At 62.4% G+C, this 20,748-nt stretch overlaps 1 protein-coding gene across 2 annotated transcripts in view; it reads left to right on the top strand.

The window, feature by feature from the left end:
* Positions 1 to 819: 819 nt before the first annotated feature.
* Positions 820 to 20,748, top strand: part of FAM163B (family with sequence similarity 163 member B) — a 30,903-nt gene continuing 10,974 nt past the window's right edge. For both annotated transcript variants that reach the window (XR_004136460.2, XM_031450909.2), the window contains exon 1: positions 820 to 918. The gene's annotated coding sequence lies outside the window, so the exon portion shown is untranslated. The remainder of the gene's footprint in view (positions 919 to 20,748) is intronic.

Genomic DNA, 20,748 nt, shown 5'->3' with positions numbered 1-20,748 from the left:
CTCTGTGCTTTGAGGTCCCGAGGAAGAAGTCTTCCCTCCCCTGTGTGTGCCTCGAGAGGTCCAACGGCAGCCAGGGTGCCCCCAGTGCTGGCCAGCCCAGAGCAGAACCAGCACTGCCTCTTCCCTCACTTGCTCCGTGGCTGCTAACCAAGAGAATGGGAAACAATCAGGATAAAAGCAAGCGTTCACTGAGCACTCACTGTGTGCCAGGCCCCCAGATGTCGTTGAATTTCACTCTCAGAGCAACCTTACAGGCACTGCTACAGGCCCATTTTGAAGATGAGGACCAGAGACTCCCCAAGTGAGGGACTTGCCCCAAGGCCGAACCGTTGATAAACAGCAGTTTCGGCCTGACTCCAAATCTCAACGCTGTGGAAACCGGGAGCGCCAGGAAAGCAGGCGAAGAGCAAAGGAGCCCCGCAGGGTGCGGGGCGGGGGTGGGGGCGTCCCCAGGCCGGCGGACGGGAGCGAGCCTCGTCCCAGAGAGGACGAGCCGTCAGCACCAGGGACAGCTCCCGGGCCGCTCCCCGCAGCCCCCGACGACGGCGCGCGGGCCGGCGGCGCGCTCCCCTCCAGGCTCGGGCGCGCGCCCTCCCCGCCTGCGCGCGCGCCCCGCGCCCGGGACGAGGCTGGAGCTGCGCGCGTGCCGCTCGCTGGGAGCCAGCCTGGGCGTCCGGAGCCGCGGTGCCGCAGGCGCGGGCAGGGGGCTCCCGCCTGGGCACGCAGTCGCCTCCCGCGCGCCTCCGGGGCCTCTCCAGCGCCCGCCTCGCCCGCCGGGCCCCCTCAGGCGCCGCAGCCGTGGCCTGGGCTTGAGTGGCGGCTACCAGCTGCGCCTGGCCTGGGACGGACGCCGGACCGCCCCGTCACGTGCGCCCAAGTCCTCGGCCGGCCGGGGCCGCGCGGTTCCCATGGTTCAAGGTAAGGGCCGAGCGGGCGCGCGGGTCACGGGGCGTGGGGGCAGAGGGCGCAGACGGGGAAGCCCTGGCTCAGTGCCCACCTCGCCTGCGCACCCACCTCACCTAGAGCGCCCACTGCAGCCTGCTCCGGCTGCCCTGCGCCGGTTCCGTGCCCCACGCAGCTGCCGGGCCGGCGACACCCGTCCCATCTAAGCCGCCCTCAGAGTGCGCGCCTGCTGAGGAAGCTGTGGACAGAGACCGAGGTGGGCAGCAGGGGCCCAAGGGAGAGGGAGGGGCAGCGACACTGTGCCTGGGGACACCTTGTCCCCCTCCTGGCCTGGGGATGGGGGTATTGGAGCAGGAAAGTTTCCAAGAGGAGCCTGGTCCCCGTTCTCTCTGCTGCCAGGGGCTGAGACCTTCCATTCACTGAGATTTGCCTTCTGCAAGACAGCATGCTGGCCGCTGCGTTATCATCTGTTCAGTCCACCCAGAACCCATGAGAAGGGGGCACTGGTGCCATCCAACCCATGAGGAAACCGAGGCTCAGGGAAGTTTAGTCACGTGCCCAAGGTCACACAGCCAGTAAGTGGTAGAGCTGGCCTCAGATGTGCCAGCCTGTCACTGCCACCCCCCTCGCGCTCACCTTTATTTGAAATCTCGGCTTAAGTGGGGGAAGGGGAGCATCCAACTGACATTTGGGTTTTCCCAGTCTGGGATGAAAAGACTCTACAAACACCAAAAATCCAGGAGAGATTTCCTGTCCACTCTCCCAGCTGTGCCATCTCACCCCACTCGGTGTCCTGGACTCCCAAGGCCCAGGGCCTCGTGGACACAAGTAATCCCACCGGTGTGCAGCCCCCGTCGGCTCCGAGACTAGACTCTCAAGGGTCAAGTTCACTGACCCTTCTCCGAGGATAAGGGGGTGTCCTGGAGGCCATAGCCCCAGCATGCCCCCTTGCACATTCCCCAGGAAGCTGGCTCAGGAAAGCCGGAGGGGACACCCTGCCAGCCTTCCTCCAGTGTCCCGCTCCACCTAGGCCAGGCCAGGCTTTTGGGGAGGGTGGGTGCTTCCAGGAACAATGAGAATTTCCAACCCCCAAAAGTTCAAGTTTGCCAGGAAAGACACACATGCCCATCTTCCCACCTTCCCCCTCTTCCAAAGGCATTGAGGATGGAGTCTAGGTGACCATGGCTCTTCTTACCTAAGCAGGTGAGCCAAGCACCTGTGCTGGGGGAGAGGTTGTTTAATCCTGTGTGCACTGACTACAGGCTTTCTAAAGAGCTTGTGTGCTGGGAACTTGTGAAAAATCTGTCTCACTCCTGACGCTGGAGCCCCCGGCAATGTGGGGCTCTCTCCATTCATTCTTTTACTTGGCAGTGGTCTGTTAAGCACCTGTGTGTATAACAGGGTGAAAAGGACAGACAGGCTGACCCTTGTGCCTGGATCCTGCCGACTTCCCATTTCCCCATCAGCCGTGTTTCCAGTGGGGCTGACTGGTCCGGATGCACTTAGAAAGCTTGGAAATGGCCTCCGGAAGGATTTGGGTCTGAGAAGGACCCACAGGCTGTCCCAGCCTCAGTGGCCCCAGGATGCATGCGGGTGGGGGCTCCAGGGACCCTTGCTGGCCTTTCTGGAGTGAGCTGCTGCTCTGCCCTGGGCACTGGCGCACAGAAAAGAAGCGGCTTCTTCACCCCTGCCTTTCCAGTGGGGACCCCAAAGCCCCCACCCCAGCCTCGGAGACTTTGAGCCCTCAGACACACATTGCTTACACCAGCACGATTGTCAAACGTGGATAAAGGCACTTGGGGAAAAGGTAGGCAGAGCTGGAGGAGCCAAGAATTATCTGCCCAGGCCTGTCCATCTTTCTGGGTGACCTTGGCCAAGTCACTCTCCCTCTCCAGACCTCAGTTTCCCACATGTGACATGATGGGGCAGATCATGTCTAAGCCCCGAGTGAGGGGGTAGGCCTGAGAGAAGCCACAGTATTGGGGCAGTTCAGAGGGGTTTTGAAATCTCAGGGTGGACCTGAGCTCAAGCCCCCAGTCCCACCAGTCCCACTCCCCACTCAAGGGAGCACCCCAGTCCAGCACATTTGGGGCTGCTTCTAAGTCGCTGACTCCTGGTGCTGGTCCTGGGTGAGCCCCCCAGTCCAGCCAGCCTGGAGGCTGCCCAGCACCGAGACCCACTCCCGCAGAGAGGCCTCTGGACTCCTGCCATGTGGGCCGGCTCCAGGGAGAGATGGCAGCGGGATCCGCGAGGAGTAATTACCGCGCTCAGGAGGAGCGAGGGGGCAGGCGGAGCTGCGGGAGAGATTTATCACATCTCAGTAAATTGCACCTGCCTCTAGGCTCGCCAGGCGGGAGGCGAGGCAGAGCGGCAGCCGGCCCTGTCCCGTCCTCCGCGCAGCTCCCAGCCCCGCCCCACTCTCCGAAGTCCAAGTCTGTGCATCAGTAAGAAGGCCATTCGTGCGGCAGAGAGAGCGGGTTCCAGGCTACCCTGGGCAAGTCAGTCAGCCTCCTTATGTGCAAGAACGGGGTGCTCCCACCTTCCCTGCTGGCTGTGGGGGCCAGCTGGGGATCCCGGCCGCCAGCCTGGGCGCCCAGCGTCTGCTGCAGGTCTGCCCCACCGAGGCCACAGCAGCCCAGCTGCTCAGCCAGGCTCTGCTGCTCTTCGCGGCGCTGGCTTTCCTTGCAGCGTCAGTCCTTTTGGGTTTGCTCCATAGGGAATTTGACAAGCCTAGCATCTTCGGCGTTTGCCAGCTCCTCTCCGTCCACTGTTGAGCAGAGAGGCTCCTGGGTACGCGGTGCACTCGTTTCTCTTTGAAAAGCTCTTTGTTTTTGGACTTAGGTCCCCTCCCTGAATAGGCTCAACTGGGGAACCTCCCCCAGGCCTTGGCCCAGCCCCCTTGCCGGGGGCTTCCTGAGGGTGGAGGCCACTGCAAGAGGGAACCAGGGTGGATGGACCAGCTTGTCCTAGGCGGGGAGTGGGCTGTGGCAAGAGCCTCGAATTCAGACTGAGTCTTGGGTTCCAAGCCCGAAGTTGCTGTTTCCTGGCTGTGGGAACCTGGGCTTTCGGCTCCTAGGCTGGGAAATGGGGTCTGCGGCCCCTTCTTCCCTGGAAGATTAAGTAAACAATCCTCGTGCAAGAGCTGGGGCCTTGGAAATGGGGAGTGGGTTGGGGGTCAGATCAGGCAACGCTGTAAGCCCAGCTCGGCAGGCGGGCTCTCTCCCAGACCCACGGGAACGGCAGGTGTTGAGAGCCCGGAGGACCGCTGCTGGATCTGGCCTTTAGAGAACGCTCTCCGGCTGCAGGGTGGAGGGTGCCTTGGAGAGGGTGAGGCTGGAGGGAGGGAGGTTTGGGAGGGGGCCGCTCATCCGGCCAGGGGGGAAATGATGGAGGCCTGGGCCAGAAAGTGGGAAGATGCCGGGCTCAGCTTTACCAGGTTTATAGGTGTGCGCAGGCTGGACCAGCCGGGAGACCCAGGTGGAGGCTGGTCAAGGGCCTGAGCAGTGGCCCCAGAACAAGCCAGACTCCAGACCTGCAGCCTCATCTGCTGCCTCCCTTGGCTGCTGAGGACAGGTTGGCAGGGTGGCCAAGTGAATAAGAGCACAGCCCCTGGGGCTGACCAGAGCTATATTTGTATCCAAGCTGTGTGTCCTTGGTGAAGTTACTGAGTGTCTCTGGGCCTTAGGTTCTTCATTCATAACATGACAGCAATAACATCTATGTCGTAGGGTGTTCCAGCTGATGGAGAAGGGGAGTCCACGCACTGCTGAGCCCTAGCAAAAACCTCTTTTCCGGGCCAGGTCTACCCCGGGGCAGCCCCCACCAGTGCTCACGTCCTGGCTCAGCCACAGGCTGGCCTCGGGGCTGCCCCTGCCAAGCAGGTAAACCCCACACTGGGACCACACTGGCTCCCTGACCTCCACCTGCTTCTTGATTTTTCCCAGTCAGGTCCACAGTGTCTGCCTGCCACAGCAGTGGCAAAGGTGGCCCCTCGGGGTGCTCCCAGGCTGGGAGCCTGCTGGGAATTCAGATTCTCAGGCCCCCTCCAGCCCTGCTTTCAAAGCTCCCTAGGTAATTCTTGTGCTCAGTGAAGTCTGAGACACACTGCTCCAGAAAACGTAGCCTGCGCCGGAACAGAGAGGGGCCCTGCCTGCCGGGAGCTGTCATCGGGGACCTCGTCTCCTTAATGCACCCCACGTTCTTAATGAACATGTATTAATTTTGATCTCTGGTAAAGGGTTTGGTAAAATGAAATAAATGCATGCTTGCTGTAGAAGAAAGTCAAGCCTATCCAGCTTTGTTTGTCACAAAGGAAAAGCCCCAATTTCGGGCTGTGGCCCCAGTGCTTAGCTGTCAGTCACTTGCCACAGGCATCACCGGGCATCACCAAGCGCTCTTCCACGGGTCTTCCTCCCTTGTCCCTTCATCAGCCACCCTGGAGCATCCTTCCACGCCAGCCCCCATTCTCTCACTGATTGGCCTGAACCCGTGTTAGTAAACAGGTATGTATGTCATTCAGGTTTTCGTCTGTGTTGTGTAGTTTTTACAGATTTGTTCAACAGCGTGATCCCCACAGGGAAGGATCTCCTGGCCTGGGGTAGGGGGATACGGGGGGACACACACTTGTGAATAGAATGAGATCGCAGGGCTAGGGCAGTTTTCAGTGGATGGTAGCCTGGGGGTGAGGCGGCAGGTGTCCCAGATTCAGAAGAAGGTACCCAGTGGGCTGGAGCAATCGGGGAGGGCTTCCTGGAGGTGGAACTAGAGCTAAGCCCTGAAGGATGAGTGAGTTTGGAGCCCGGAGGAGCAGGTGTGGTGGAGAGATGGGGCGTTTCTGCCCTCGCAGGGATGTGGGAACACCAGTCCATTGACTCTGGCTGATAATTGGTGTCCCGCTGGAGATGCCCTGCCTCTTCCCACCTCCCCGCTCCCTGTGAGGGTGGGAGAGAACCAGCCAGGCCGCATCCCGGTGGTCACAGTGGCTTTGAGCACTCAAATCTGTGCTGTGACTGAGTGGTTTCCCCAGGTGTGGCCCCCGCTCTCACCCTCTGGTCTCCCTGCCGGTCTTCAAAAGGCTCTTGCCCTCACTCGCTCCCTGGGCAGAGGGGGTTTTGCTACAGACAAAGGAGGGGCCCACCGCAGAGCCCCCGCCCCGCCCCGCCCCATGGCCCAGCCGCGCCAGGCGGGGTCGGAGCTCCTGCCAACGCGTCCCCCTAGTGTGAGCTCACATTATTTTGCCAAGCGAGATAGGAGGCAGGAAAGCCTGGGGCTGCGGTGGGGGCCTCAGGGACCGCGTCTGCAGTGCAGGGGAGGCAGCCTGGGAAGCGTCCTTCGTCCACCTGTAACACTGTCCAGCGCCTCACCGTGCAGTTTGAAATGTCTCGTTTGCACCGTTTTCCAAAATTCTTCCACTCGGCTTGGGCAGTTGCACCCTTGCTCCATCCACCCCGGGACTTTCCTAAGACCAGATAAACATGCTCTTTTTTCCGATTCAGAGGCAAGTACCTGATTCAGACATCCTTTCTCTACGTGGAGAACCTCCCACCCCGCCAGCCACTGCTCCCAGAGCCCAGCAGAGCCTCTGGCTTAGAGAAGGACCCCCGTTTAGGGCCAGGAACCGCGTATCTTTCTTGTCGGGGTCTCCCCTTGACATATTGCAGAACCAGCAACGGCTCTGAGGAGGGCTGATCCCAAATGTGATGATCCGATTCTGGTTTGAAGGAGGGCAGAGGATAAAGTCATACTTCACCCGACGGAGAGCAGCCTCTCTTTCGGCGGTGTGCGCGCTTCTGGTGTTTACCTGTGTTTAAGGTTTGTTTGGTTGAAACACTCATGATGCAGAAGGCTCCTGGCTCCGTACGAACCCATTTACAAAATTAAAAATAGAGTCGACTTTAATTTTACCTTCATGCAACTTCCCACACGAGTGTTCCCTCTAATTGCTAAACAGATTTCTATTTCCAAAAAAAAATTCTTTTGTTTCACGACACAGTGTCTTGAATAACCACTTTTGTGGTTGTTTTTCTCACTGTTGGGCTGTGTCTTGTTTTGGGCCGTCTGCCCTTTTCTTCCTGGGCCCATCCGCGTCGGTGTAATGAGACCTGAGGGTGAGGGAAGGTGAGGGCGAGGAGGAGGGCGTCGGGGGAGCTGGACGGGGGGCCGGCAGGGCTGCAGATTCAGCAGGATGCTCAGAGCAGGCACAAGGGTTAGGACCCAGCAGCTCAGCTCAACCCACAGCACAGGCTCCCCCCAGCTGGCGGCCGTAGGCACGTGATGAAACTTCCCCGTGCGCTAGTTTGCCGGTCCACACGAACAGGGATGGCTGTACCTCTCGGTGAGGATTCATCATCTCCCCATGAGACCCCACACACCCAGTAGGAACACGATGAATGGCACCCGGTGCTAGATTCTGGGCTCTCTGGGTGTGGTGGGTGGCGGGGCTGTGAAATGGCACCTGTGCTGGGCCTCGGGTTTCATGTGTTGTTGCGTGCGGCTGGGGTCCGTGCTGAAAACCCGTCCCCACTGAGGATAGGTCCCAGACCCCCAGCACGGTCCAGGGTGGCCTGCAGGGAACAGACCTTGCCAACCCCCCCAGCCTCGTTACTTTCCTGTCTCCCTCACTCTGGAAGACTCGAGACCCTTCATGCCGGGTGGGGGGTCCTCCTGCCACCTCGCCTCCCTGCCTGTGCAGGTCCTGGCTTTCACGTCAGCCCTGCAGGGAGGCGTCCCTGACCTCGCGCCTCCTCCCCAAGAGGTCAGACCCTCCCCAGCGGCCTCCCTCTGCACGCAGCCCTGGGGCCCATCGAGGATGGCGCCTGGCAGCCTGGCTCCCCCCGAGCCCAGACCGGGCCCGGGGCTGGCAGCCGGGCAGGGAAGCTTGTAGATCTCTGTCCGACGTCTGGTGTTTTTGTGCTGTTCTGAGGGCCAACCTCGTCCGCTGGGGAGTGGGGGCGGTGGCCTCTGCCCGGCCTTCCTGGACTGACACCCCACCATCCGAGCCACAAACAGCGTCTCTTTTCCCATCAGGGTCTCCCTTCCAAATGTGCCAAACCTGTTCAGGGAAGAAGGGGCTCAGAGCGTTCCAGAGACGGGAAGTCAGCCAGCAGGGCAGGGGCAGGGCCAGAGCGAAGGGGTCCCGGCGGCAGCAGGGTCTGTTCCCTGCCCCGTCCGCCGTCCTCCAGCCCGGGGACGTCACCGTCAGAGGGTGGTTCTGGGGCTGGTGGCCTCACTTGGTCAGGCTTCTGCTCTCGGCGAGGCCTCGGGGATTAATGCCGCATTCTTCATTGACAACCACTGGTTTTGGGAAAAAAAAAAATCACTTAATCTGTAAGACGGGCCTTTTCAACAACACGCCTACATTCACTTAAAAATGGCTGAGCCCGATTTTTTTAAAAAGGAAAATTGATGTAAACAGATTGCTTCGGGCAGTGTCTTGGCTGAAGCCTGAGCCATGAGGACGGCCCAGGGAGGCTGAGTTGCCCACAGGAGTTTATAAGGGGGTTGCTGGGTCAGCTGCAGTGGCCGGGGCTGCAGGCGTGGGAGGAGGGCTGTCGCCAGCTTGCAGCCTCGGTGCCTGCAGGCCCAGCGGCCCCCAGCGCCGTAAACTGTCGGATCGAAGAGGGGAGTGAGTGGATGAGGGGTGAGGACTGGACCAAGGCTGACTGCTGCCCTCAGAAGCCTCTGCCCCCAGGAAGGTGGGGCACATGCAGGGGGCCCCTCCTCAGGGGTCCTCCTGGCTTGGACTTGGGGTGCCCCCCAGGGAGCAGTGAAAAGCTTGGGATTTGGCCAGGAGTCACAGGAGGTCCCGCCCTCCTCTGTCCCCTGGGGAGAGTTGGAGAGCCGACTGCTCAGCTGGACCACCTTGGATAAACTGTGATTCCAAGAAGAAAAAAAAATTCTTTTTCTGGTCGTTGGACAGGTGATTAAGCCAGGTAACATGCAAAGTCCCTTCTGAATCTCAGAGAAAAAGATGTGGGGCCTCAGGTTCTAGGCAGCCGTTGCCCCGAGGCCCTGATTTTCTGAGACTCCAGGATAGGGGTGCTCGGATGCTGGGAACCCCCAGTTCCACCACCTTGGGTCCACCCTCCCGCCAGCTCCACGGGTTCCCTGGCTGCCCGCCCACCCTTTCGCCCCCTGTCCCCACCTTCCTCCTTCCCCTGTCCCACTAGAGACCCTCCCTGAAGCCACAGAGCAGGAGCTGGGCCTGCTTTAAATGGGCTGCACTGATCTCAGACAGGGCAGGGGCCCAGAGGGGTTTCCCGGTAGGTGCCAGGTCCCCTGGGGCATCTGAACTTAAAGGGTGTGCCCAGGTGGGTGGAAGTAGCATGCCTCTGCCCCCAGTGCTGGGCCGTCCAGCCAGTCTCTTTAGAACAACCAGGTGGCTTGGCTCATCTTTGTCCCTGCTCCATCTGCTCTTACTGACTTAGCACCGCACACACACACACACACACACACACACAGAGACACACACAGACATACAGACACACACACAGTCACATATACACAGACACACGTGCATACACACATATGCACACACGGACCCACATATATACACATGTACAGTTACACAGATACACAGACAAACACGCACACATATACACACACAGAGTTGCACCTGCAGCTCCCGGGCGAGGGTGGCACTGCCTGCACTCAGCAGGAGGGGCTGGCCCTGCCCTCCGTCTGCTCCGGGCCGTCCCCAGCGAGGGCAGGACTCTCCGCAGCGCCCGGTGTGCCGGGCGGCGGCGCGGACATGAGGCTGCTGTTCCCTGACCGCCGCGGCCTGTGCGGTCCTGGCCCCGGCCCGTGGCTCCCCCCAAGCGAGGACGCAGATGCCCGCCCTCCTTACCCCAGGCTGCTGCCTGACACGAGTGCTGGCCGAGCAGGGGGAGGCAGCGGCTTTGTCACCCCCCGCGCCCCTGGTCCGGCATCTGGGGGCCTGGCTGCGCGAGGGCCCCAGTCTGCCGGGTGAAGGGAGCCCCGGCTCCTCGCCCCGTGCACGCAGTGTGCAGCTGCAGCTGTGGGAGCTGCCTGCGGCCTTGCGAACAGCTCACATTTGTGTAGTCTTTGATTTGTTGTCTTTAAAAGCATGATGCAAATTTCCCTGGTGCTGTCACCCTCCCGGGGGGTTAGTGAGGCGACTGCAGGGCACAAGGTTGTCGTGCAGAGCATGCCTCAAACTCCCCACCCCCCATGCTCACTTAGCGGGGCCTGAGGGCATGCAGTTGGGGTCCTCGTGGGGACAGCCCCTAAAGGGCCACTGCCCCTCAACCTGGGCCTCCCCAGAACAAACCAGATTGTGCCCAGCACCCCCCCCCCACCCCAGCAGAGAACTCCTCACATGGCTCCCCAGCCCGCCGCTCGGGCAGGCGACCAGGGGCCCAAACCGAGTGAGAAAATAACCCCCCAAAGTAGGTCCAAGCAGCGTCCCCGGGCGAGCGGTGGGGGTGCGGCCCGGCCTCCAGGACCGCACAGCCGCGGAGAGGAGCCGGCACTGACCATGTCCCTTGTCCCCCCTAATGGCAGCAGGAGCCTTTGCTGGGCAGCGCCCTCCCGCGTGGTCGGCTTCCTTCAGTGCTTTCAGGGTGCTGCCTGCCGTCTCCCAGCTGCCGTCGTTTCTGGCCCAGAGTCGGCTTCTCGCGTGTCTTGGTTCCCTACAGGCACGCGCCTGAGTCCCCAGACTTCCTCTCACGCACGATCTGCCCTTTTTCTCCCCGTGTTCACCCCGGGCAGCTTCCACTGCTGTCCCTGAGTTCACGTGTGCCTCCTTCTGCCAGGCTGAGTCTGGTGTTAACCCCGTCCCGCGTAGTTTGCATCGTAGACACTGTGGCTTGTTTTATTCTCTAGAAATTTGGTTTCATCCTTTTTAACACCTTCTGTGTTTCTGCTTCATGTGTCCAGTTTTCCCCCGGGTCTTGGACATGTGGGTGACAGCTATAGTAACTGTTTTAACGTCCTGGTCTCCTAATCCTTCACCTGTGCCACTGCTGGGTTCGCGCCCATCGATGTTTCTCCTCATCGTGCGTGGGGTTTGGCTCTTGGCGTGCCACGCGTGTTTCCGTGGGTGCCGGACCCTGGGGACTCTGCCGTGCGGGAGGCAGACCCCGTCCGCACTTGTGAGCTGCGCTCTGGGTCGCGGTTGTTACTTGGAAACAGTCTCTTTCGGTCTTAGCTGTTTTGCTCTGGGAGGCGAGTCCACGCCCGTGTGAGCGCCCTGCCCAGGGCCCCGGAATCGTGAAGTCTTCCCCTCTGACAGGAGCAGGGACTTTTCCTGAACCCACATGAGCTTCAAATATTGCTCCCTAGGACCTTTTCAAGTGGTTCTTCCTCCGACCTCAGGGAGTGTCACTCACTCGTGAGCTTATCCGCGCTCAGCCGCCCACTCACGGGGGACCCTCTGCAGAGATCTCTCTGTGCAGCTCCCTCTCTGCAGGACCCTGCCCTGCGAACTCTGGCCACCCCGTGTCCTTGGACCCTCAGCTGTCTCTCTCCAGTGCAGGGGGACCAGCAGGCCCCACCTGGGTTCCCTATATGGCAGCCTGGGGACTGTCGTCATGCGGGGAGCTGGGACAGTCCTGGGCCCTCCCCACTCCTGGTCCATTTCGTGAGGGTGGTCCTTCATCCCCTGATGTCAGTGCCCGGACAAGCGCTGCTTCATTGACCCTCGTCCCGGGTACCTAGGTGCCTCGGGTCCCTGCGCCGTGGCCGGGACCGTCGCGCTAGTGCTGCTCCTCACGATGGGGGTTAGTGATCCGAGTGCTGAGGGGAGGCCCAGCGTCCCCCTGTTCTGTCAGCGAGCAACCCGAGGAGTGAAGTGACTTCCCAGGGAGATGGAGGGAGTCCGGTGTCGCGCGGGACCCCTCCTGTCCCCACCCTTCATCCTACCTCCGCAGTCCTGCTAGTTCTCCCTGTATAGATTATACATTTATTTTTATTAAAGAAATATTTTACAGCATTAAAAAAAGTCACCCCCACCCCTCCAGCCCCACTCTCTCCTCTCACCGGACGCCTACAACAGCCTCTGGATGGCCCCTCCCACCCTGCCTCCACGCCCACCTACCCGCCCAGCAACCAAAAGCAGAAGGGACCCAGTTACTGCCCTCCTGCTGGACTCATGTCTTCACTCATCACTCCACTGAGACTTACTCTGTGCCTACTGTGGGCCACAGACACTGTTCTGGGCACCAGGACAGAGCAGGGAGCAGAGCAGGCCGAGCCCCCGTCCTCGTGACTCAAGTTTCAGGGAGAAGAGATGACAGGAAATAAATGCACAACGTGTGAAGGGATACCACTGAAAGCATGCGCCCAGCCGGGTGAAGGGCAGCGGTGGTGGGGGTGGGGCAGTGGTATTTGGGTGGATGGGTCCTCTGAGGAGGAGATATTTGAGCAGAGACCTGCATAGAATGAGGGCAGGCACTACACAGCCACGTGAGAGAAGTGCATCCCGGGCAGCGAGAATAGCACGTGCAAAGGCCCTGAGGCAGCAGGGGGCCTGGCGCGTCAGACACAGCGAGGCCAAGGCGGCTAAAACAACCGAACAGGAGACAGAGGCTGGAGATGCGGTCCGAGAGGGGCTGGGTGCGTCTGCTGGGGCCTGTGGACACACCAGTGATGGCATGTTTTATGTTGAGTGACGCAGGACCACCGGGATGTTTCAGGAGGAGGACTGAGAGCTCTAGCCGCCCGTGTGGGGCATCACTCTGGCTGCCGTGTGGAGAGCAGGTGGCTGGGGGTGGAGCTGGGGGCTCAGTCAGCAACCCAGGCACGAGGTGAGGGCCCGACGAGGCGGGAGGCACGGAGGCGTGGGAAGGGGTCAGGCTCTGGGTGGCGTTTGAGGGTTTGCTGACAGATCGGGCGTGGAGCGAGAACACGGCAGGGGGCCCAGGGGACTGAGGGGCTTGGGGTCTGAGCTGCTGGAAGGCTGGGGCTGCCACTTCCTGGCATGGGGGTTTGCAGGAGGGGAACTGGGGGCTGGGCTTCCTGCATGCCAGTGTTAACATGCCCCCCCCAGACATTCAGGGCTGAGGCTGCCAGCAGTCATGATGCAGGGCGAGGCCCAGGCTTGAGCTACCAGTCTGGAAGCTGTAGGAGGGTGTGTGAAGCTGGGTAGGATCACCTCAGGAGGGGGCTGGTACAGGAACGGCAGTGTAAGGCCTAGACCCCGGGGCCCCGGACCCGTAGAGGCTGGGAGACGGAGAGAAGCCCGCAAAGGAGGCCAGGAGGGCAGGACCCTGAAGGAGGAGGAGTTCTGGGTGACAGTGACATCCGGGCACTGAGGGCCTGCATGCCTCGCTGGCCTGTAGCACCAGCGTCCCCCCGGCACGTGGTCAGAGCTGCTTCGCCAGCTCCCCAGGGGGCTGGATGCAGATCCAGATGCAGGAGGCGTTTCAGGGAGAAGGGGGCCCCGAGCTGCAGCAGGCTGGCACGTGAGGACCAGGGCTCCCTGAAGGCTGGGTCAGGCATGGACGGAGCCGGCTGCGCGGCCAGGTCTCTGCTGACCTCCCCCTGCGCCCCCTCCTCTTCTGCTCGTGTGCTCCGGCTCCTGAGCCCACCTCACTCTGTGCCTCCGGGCCTTTGCACGTGCTGTTTCCTCTACAGATGCTTTCTCGTCATTGCTTCTCATCCTTCAGGTCCCAGGGCCTGGGTCACTGTCTCAGTCCTGGGGGTGGGGTGTTTATTCAGGGCCAACTGGGAACCACTGCTGGTCCAGACTTGCTTTGGGGGGCCCATGCTTTAGGAGAGTTCTCCAAGCGTGGCCCCTAGCCTGGCACCATCAGCAGCCCCTGGGAACTTGTGAAATGGGCCTTCTCAGCCCACCTGGACCTCTGAGCAGAAACGTAGAGGGAAACCCCAGCTGCCAGAGCCCCCAGGGGAAGCTGCTGCAGCCCAGGTGAGGATCTCCACCTTGGTGGAGGCCCCTGACGGGGCTGGCACCGGCCCAGGCTCCAGCAGGGAGGCCAGCCAGGAGCAGGGCAGGATGAACTGTCGGTGCTGCAGCGTTGTCGCAGCCGCGGTAACTGCCCCCGACGCACTCCCTGAGGGCAGGCCTGGGGGTCTCCCCGACCTAGGAAACGGTGCTGCTCTGTTGGCCTTTTGACACCCAGGAGCCCCTCACAGAGAGAGGAGCTCTTGAAAGTTGGGGTCAGCACCAGCGTGTAACAGACAGCAGATGTGTCGAAAGAACTGGCAGGCAAGTGGCCAGGCAGGCGGCGGCCGGATTCCGGCTCTGCAGCAGGGCAGTGGGAGCCTGCTAAGTACGTGGGAGGGGCTGACCCACCTGGATGCCGGAGCGATGGGGACGGGGGGCACTCATCACTCATCCCGTCGGACTGGGCAGTGGTTGGCACTCTGGGGACACAGGACCCCCGGCAGGCAGGCCCACCCACCATGGACCCACAGTCACAGCTGACCCTGAAAGCCTGCTCTCCCGTGCTCGGGTCGCAGTGTGGCCAAGGGGTCGGGAGCCCAGCCTGCACTGGCGGGTGGGCCTGGAATCACCTGGGTCTGGCATATCCCTGCCAAGCCTCTGAGCCTCTATTTGCCCCCTGGTCTGGCTGATTCAGGATTTTACTAAATGACATTGGGGTGTGTGGAGCTGCAGGCAGAGCCGCGGTGCTGGGCAGAGGCCTGGAGTCGGGTCCCCACTGCCTGCCTTCCTCCCGCCCGCCAGACCTGGCCGCCCTCCCTCGCCCTGCCTGTTCCCCGCCTGTGCTGGGAGCGCCTGTGCGGGTGAAGTGAGACACAGGGAGGGTGCTGGCCTCCCGGATGTGTGTGGTACGTGCTTGACGAACGGTGCCCCGAAGGTCCCAGCAAACCTGGCCTGGAGCCCCTCCTGTGGGCCTGCCAGGCCCCGAGCTGGTACCGGGGGGCTGCGCCCAGTTCCTGGAAGAGGACGTTGAAGAGAAAAAGGGAAAAACGTTAAGGGGTTTTGCAAACCCAGCTCCTGTCCTCATGATTTTAAGGGAGAGAAGCCATAGCGTCCGCAGCCAAGCTGGGGCTCCCCCGGGGTCTCAGCCCCACCCTCCCGTTCTGCTCCCTGACTCGCTGCTTGTGGGTTGGTTGGGCCACTGTAGCCCCAGAATGTTCCTGAATGGTGCATCCCATCTGCCTTTCCCCTGCCTGGGACCCCACCCACGCTGGCCAGGCCCCAGCACTGGGGCCGCGGAGGCAAGACCTTGTCCCTCCCCTTCCCGCGTCCAGGGCCCCTTCAGCGCGGGCTTGCCAAAGGGACCCCAGCTCAGCTCAGATGGGCCTTATTTCGGAGCCGCCAGTGTCCTTGTGCTGTACTGACCCCTGGTGGCTGGAGGACCACAGACATGGCGCCGGGTTCCTGCCTTCAGGGGGCTTACAGTCTGATGGGGGAGGAGGCTCGCGCACCCCTGCCCCCCGCAGCTGTAGGCAAGCTGGGCTGGGGCAGGAGGAGGGAAAAAAGACACTGACTTTAGATGGTGCACCCAACTTCACCCCCTGCTCCGCTAACCGTGGGACTGGTATCTGCTCTGGGTGTTTCCTGGTCGGTAAAATGGAGTCGTGCTCACGCTGTCAGACTCCACCAGCGGTTACAGATGCTGTGAAGGTGCTGTGCCCTGCCTGGCACAGAGGAGGTGCTCGGCAGGACGACGTGCTTACTGCTGTCGTGAGGCACTGGGGGGCCACCCAGGCTACTGGAGGGAGGCAGTGACCTGTCCAGACCTAGGCTCAAGGAGCCCCAGTGGGGCAGGAGGGCGGAGCCGGAGCCCCAGGCCCTGGGGGCGCGCAGCAGCCCCTGCGCTGAAGGGCAGGTTTCCCTGCTGTGTCGGGGTCACCGGCGTCAGCAGTTGGAGGGCTTTCCGGGGAGACGGATGTGAACTGTGAGCTTCTCCGGAGCCACGCCCACGATTTCAGACCCCAAGGAGGCGGAACAGGAGAGGCCTAGGGGCTGCTGGGGCCCCGGGGCCGGACCCTGCTGAGCTCACCGTCCAGAGCTGGGTGGCTCGGCCTCCTCCCATCACCACCTTGGGGCCCAGGGAGGCGGTTCAGGGTTGCTGGCCTCTTCCCAGCCCACAGCTTGGTGGCAGACATCGGGGTGACCCTGGACAAGGCTCCTTCTCTGGGGGGCACAGCCAGGGGGCAGCGGCATACTCAAAGCCCTCTGTACCACCAGACCTGGCCCCACAGAGCTGGCGGGTCCAGCCTTGTTTGACCTCAGTGCACCCCGAGTTTCCACTCCTCTGAGCGAGCGGGACAGTGAACAGGGGGAGGGGCTCCAGGACAGACCGCAGTGGCTACAACTTTAATTTCATTTACCTTTGGAGTGGGTTCTGAAGGCCAGCCTCACAAGGGACCCCTGGGCTGGGCCTTGCCCTGAGATAACCCAGGCCCCCCGGGTGCCGCTCACTGCTCCAGGGGACCAGGGGACCAGGGCAGCCTCAGCACAGCTCCCTGATGGAGGCCAGGAGGGGCGCCTCCTGCTGCTCCCTGCACCACCTGAGGTTCCCGAGTTTGGGGACGGTGACTGCTTGGGGATCCTGCCAACTGGGGGCCCCCTCTCTCTCCAGGCAGCAGAGAAGCTGAGCCCACTGGCCAGCCCAGATGGGGCAAACCCCTGCTCCCCCCAGTTTCCTGGCCACGGCCCAAGGCCTCCTGGTCACCCAGGCCCTGAGGTCTGTCTGGATCCTCTCCTCCCAGGCCACAGAGCCTTGGGGTCCCTTCCTCAGCTCCAGCCGCACCCACAGTGGGCCGGGCAAGGCCACGAAGCCGGGGTGTCCAGCTGATCGGGTTTTCCGCTTGCTTGGTGGGTTGACCCAGTCCTCCAGCCTCAGTTTACCCCTAGAAAGCGTGAGTTGGGTAATCGTGCTGAGAGATGCGTCTGAGCCCTGTTTTCACGAAGCCTGGGAGTGTGAGTGCGTCCCAGGGGAAGTCCCGGGGTGAGATGAGATCAACACAGCAGGTCCTCCCTGCGCTGTGGTCCTGTGGCCACTGTGGTTCTCATTAACCCTGACAGTGCTGAACTGAGGCCCAGAGCCCCCATCACACCCCCAGCCCCCCTCCCCACCCCACTCCATAGCTCTGCTCCAGCCCAGCTAGCTAGGAGAGGACCCCCCCACAGGTCATTCGTCCACGGGCAGCGCCCTCACTGTGCGTGCAGCCGGGCGGCGGGAGCAGAGCCGTGAGCCACAGGCAGGGCCCTGCTCTCCCACTGCTGACCCCGAGAGGCCTTTAGCAGGGATACGGGGAGAGCTTCTGGGAGTCTGTGAACCCCAGAAACAGCTGGCAAAATGGCATGGCCCCTGTGGTCATGCTAGGGTCCCTTAAGGAGCCCAGGCCACAAAGCTGGCCAGCCCAGGGCGTCCACAGCGTTTCCTGAGCACCGGCGCCCCAGCCCTGCCCGCCCTGGCAGCACACAGCCCCCTACCGCGGGCATTGTCCGGCCTCGGCCCCAGAGCTCAAGGTGGGCGCAGGCCCGGCTCACGCGGTCCGAGTGCTCCAGGGCTGAGCTGAGCTGGGTGGGGATGGAGCCTGGGGGAGGAACAGTCCAGGTGCCATTGGGAACTGCCTCTCCGGGCCCCAGTCCCCGCCGCCACCACCCCACCCCCAGCCAGGCTCTGGACAATATCTCGGAGACCAGCCGCAGCGCTGCTGAGCAGCTCCCCGTCTGTTTGTTACCAAACGCAGGAATCTGGGAGCCTGCGGAGCGTGAAATTAGGACCAAATGTGGAGGAGGTCTAGACAGGAACTCCGGGCCGCTCCCGCTCGAGGGCGACGGGGCCCTTGGGCTCCCAGGTAGCAGGCGCGCTCTGGTAACCAGACAGATGTTTGTGGAGGAAAAGCGTCTGGCTCTCCGTAAGCCCTTGACGAGACACCAGGATGGGGAAGGGCCTGGCGGGGAGGCAGCAACCTGGGCCCCAGCCCTGCTCTGCCCTCTCCTCCCCCAGCCTCAGTTTCTCCATCTGGAAGACCACCTCCGTCGTCACCTAGTGGGAAGGGTGCTTGGGAAGCAAGGAGAGCCCGGGGCCCCCCTCAGGCCTGGGGGTCTGCACGTGTTCCGGGTTCTGGTGTCTGGTGGGTCGAGAAGTCACCGGACTGGGTGAGCTGGGGGCCCAGCCAGCGCAGAGGGTGCAGGGCTGGGCTTCTCCTTGGCTCCTGAAAGGAGCGCCGGGCGTCTCAGGTGAGCGCTGCGGACAGGAGCCTCATGCAGCATCACCATGTGCCCTGCACCAGGAGAGCCCCGGGGGTGGGGGCACAAGGTGAACAGACCGAGGAGGCTCCATCCTCCGTCTTCAAGGCAGGGAGGGGTGGGGTGGAGCGGGCGGAGCAGGAGGAGCAGGGGAAGCAGGGGAGTCTGCGCCTAGGTGCAGGACACGCGGTCCACATGGCAGCCGTGCTGGGGTCTTCCGCCGGGGGGGGGGGGCTCCGCTGGAGCAGGCAGGTGGAGGGCCGGCGTCTGGCTCTGCCGCCAGGTGTTTCCTGCTCCCCGACCCAGACCCACCCCACTCGGTCTTCACGCTGTGGGGGGCGGGGGGACAACTGGAGCTCGAAGCGGCGGCTCCCCGGGAGATGCAGCGCTATCAGAAGAGGGCTGTTGCCTGCCCAGCCCCTCTCTGCAGACTCTGGGGTGGGGGTGCACAGAGGGGCCCCACCTCACAGCCTGTCTCTGTAAAACCCGGGGGTGGGACAGGGAAGCAGAGCCGTTTATAAAGCTTTAAAACCGTTTATGGTCCCGGGGGGCAGATTAACAATTCCGTGCAATCCCAGCCAAATGGTCTTGGCTGGCAGCGCGGGGACTTCAGGGAGAGCTGGAGGAGGGGCCGCGGCAGGCGGCCTCCCCTAGGCTGCCCCTGGGCCTGCTGGCACCGCTCTGGCTCCTTGCCTTTGCCTGTGCTGTCCCTCTGCCCACAGCCCTCTCCTCTCTCTCACAGCCCAGCCCAGCCCATCAGATGGCCATCCTGCCAGGACGGCTCGGAAGCTTCCTCCTCCAGGAAGCCCCCCGTGGTTCCCTCAATGCCATACCACCCGCCCAAACCCCCAAGCCCTCCGTGGTCTCTAGGGCACTCAGCACAGCCATTCCCAGGACACACGTGTCCAGGGGACGCCTGGTTAGACGGGTTTCCTGCTGAGCTCCCAGGCAAATTGAAGTGTCAGCAGCGCTCCCCCGTCTCTGCCCCACTCTGGGGGAAGCCATCCTGGTCCAGCGCTCGGACCAGCAGCTGGCCTTTTTCACGTTCATGATTCTGAGACTCTGTCATGCCTCTCAGTCATCCAGACCCCAAACAGGCAGGGCTGGTTAAAGACAACAAACCAAGACCCTTCAAGTCCAGAGCTGGCAGGAACTGGCTTTCTAAGTCATCCCATGCCCAGATTACAGATAGAGAAATCGAGGCCCAGACAGCGGCCCACGCCCAGGCTTACCAGCGGGTGAGTGGCAGGACACTGTCCCACCAGCCTGCCTCCTGGGCAGGACAAGGGCCCCTCACGCTGGTCACCTCGGTGTCCAGCTGAACAGAGTCCCCGGGCACAGGAAAGAGGTCTGGAAGGTGACAGCTCAGCGAGGGCAGCAGTGGTTCTTCCACTAACTTGCGGAGTGAGGTTACGAACGTTCCCCCACCTCTGCCCCGCTCCCCACCCCTGTGCTGGCCTCAGCCTCCCCCGACCCCACCCACCAGAGGGGTGGGTCATAGTCCTTCCCAGCCCTGGCACTGCAAGCTCCTGTGAGGTGCATTAAAGTAAGTCCAGGAAGCCTTCTTGGAAGAGAAGGCGTGTTCTGGGCACTGGCGGCAGGGTAAGCCCTGGAGAGGCAGAGGGAAGGGGATCCCGGGGGTGGCTGGAGGGCAGGGGTGAGGGAGGCCATGGCACTTTCAGGGACTGTTCAGAGTTAACCAAGGACTGCTGTCAGGCTAGGGCACAAGCAAGCCACCCACGGTGTGCGCGTCTGCTGGCCGGGGCTGGCCCCGGGACCCATGCCCGGCGCGGGCGTCACTGCCCCTCGGCACACGTCTATCTGCAGAGCGCGGCTGAGACGCTCCAGCTGGATGGGGCACGGGCGTCAGAGCCGTGGCTGCTGACAGCCCTGGGCGCCTGGCCTGTGCCGGCACCCTTCCCATCACGCCTCCAGGCCGCCTGCGCTGGAGGGCCCCCACCCAGAGCCCGCAGAGCGCGGGGCCATCTGTGCCTCAGACCCAGAGGCAGGCTCTGTGGCCTCGCCCTCGGGGCCTGATGAAGGGTTTAGCCCCCGAGGGAAACAAACGTTAACAATAGAAATCCCAGCGCAGCACACCTGCCGCCTGGTGGAGCCTCCGTGTTCCCCCACTTCACAGAGGAGGGAGCTGAGGCACAGAGAAATGGGGGCATCTGAAGCCCTGTTCTTGCGATCAACCAAGGGCAGAGCCACGCTGGCTTTCAGGGGTCCAGCCGGGATGCTGGGGGCGGGGGGCACTGGGCTTCATCCCAGCACTACCTCCCTGACCGTTCCCGAGCTCAGTGAGCTCCCTCATCGATGAAGGAGGACCGCAGTGATCTTTTTTGGGTGCACGTAGCAGAAACGCACACAAGGGGATGTATCTGCAGAAAGAGTCACTGTGGATCTCGACGGGGGAATTGGGACCCCAGCCTGGCTTTCTCCAGGTGCCTGTGTCCTTCCTCTCTTCCCGCCCTGGACGGGCTCCTCACACAGGGACATGTCTGTCCCCAAGGTCAAGGGACCAACAGGGACTGGCCAGTGTCCAGGTCCCAGGTGCACTTCCTGGGAGAGGGGAGGGCCAGTCCAGCTGGGGGCCTGTCCACCCTGAGCCCAGCAGGCTGTGGTTGGGGGTGGGGAGGTAGTGGTGGTAAAGGGGGCTCTGGACCAGCGGCTCAGGGGGCAGGGCACCGAGA

This window comes from Camelus dromedarius, chromosome 10, assembly GCF_036321535.1.
Source record: "Camelus dromedarius isolate mCamDro1 chromosome 10, mCamDro1.pat, whole genome shotgun sequence".
Taxonomy (NCBI): domain Eukaryota; kingdom Metazoa; phylum Chordata; class Mammalia; order Artiodactyla; family Camelidae; genus Camelus; species Camelus dromedarius.
This window is presented reverse-complemented; position numbering and strand designations above follow the sequence as displayed.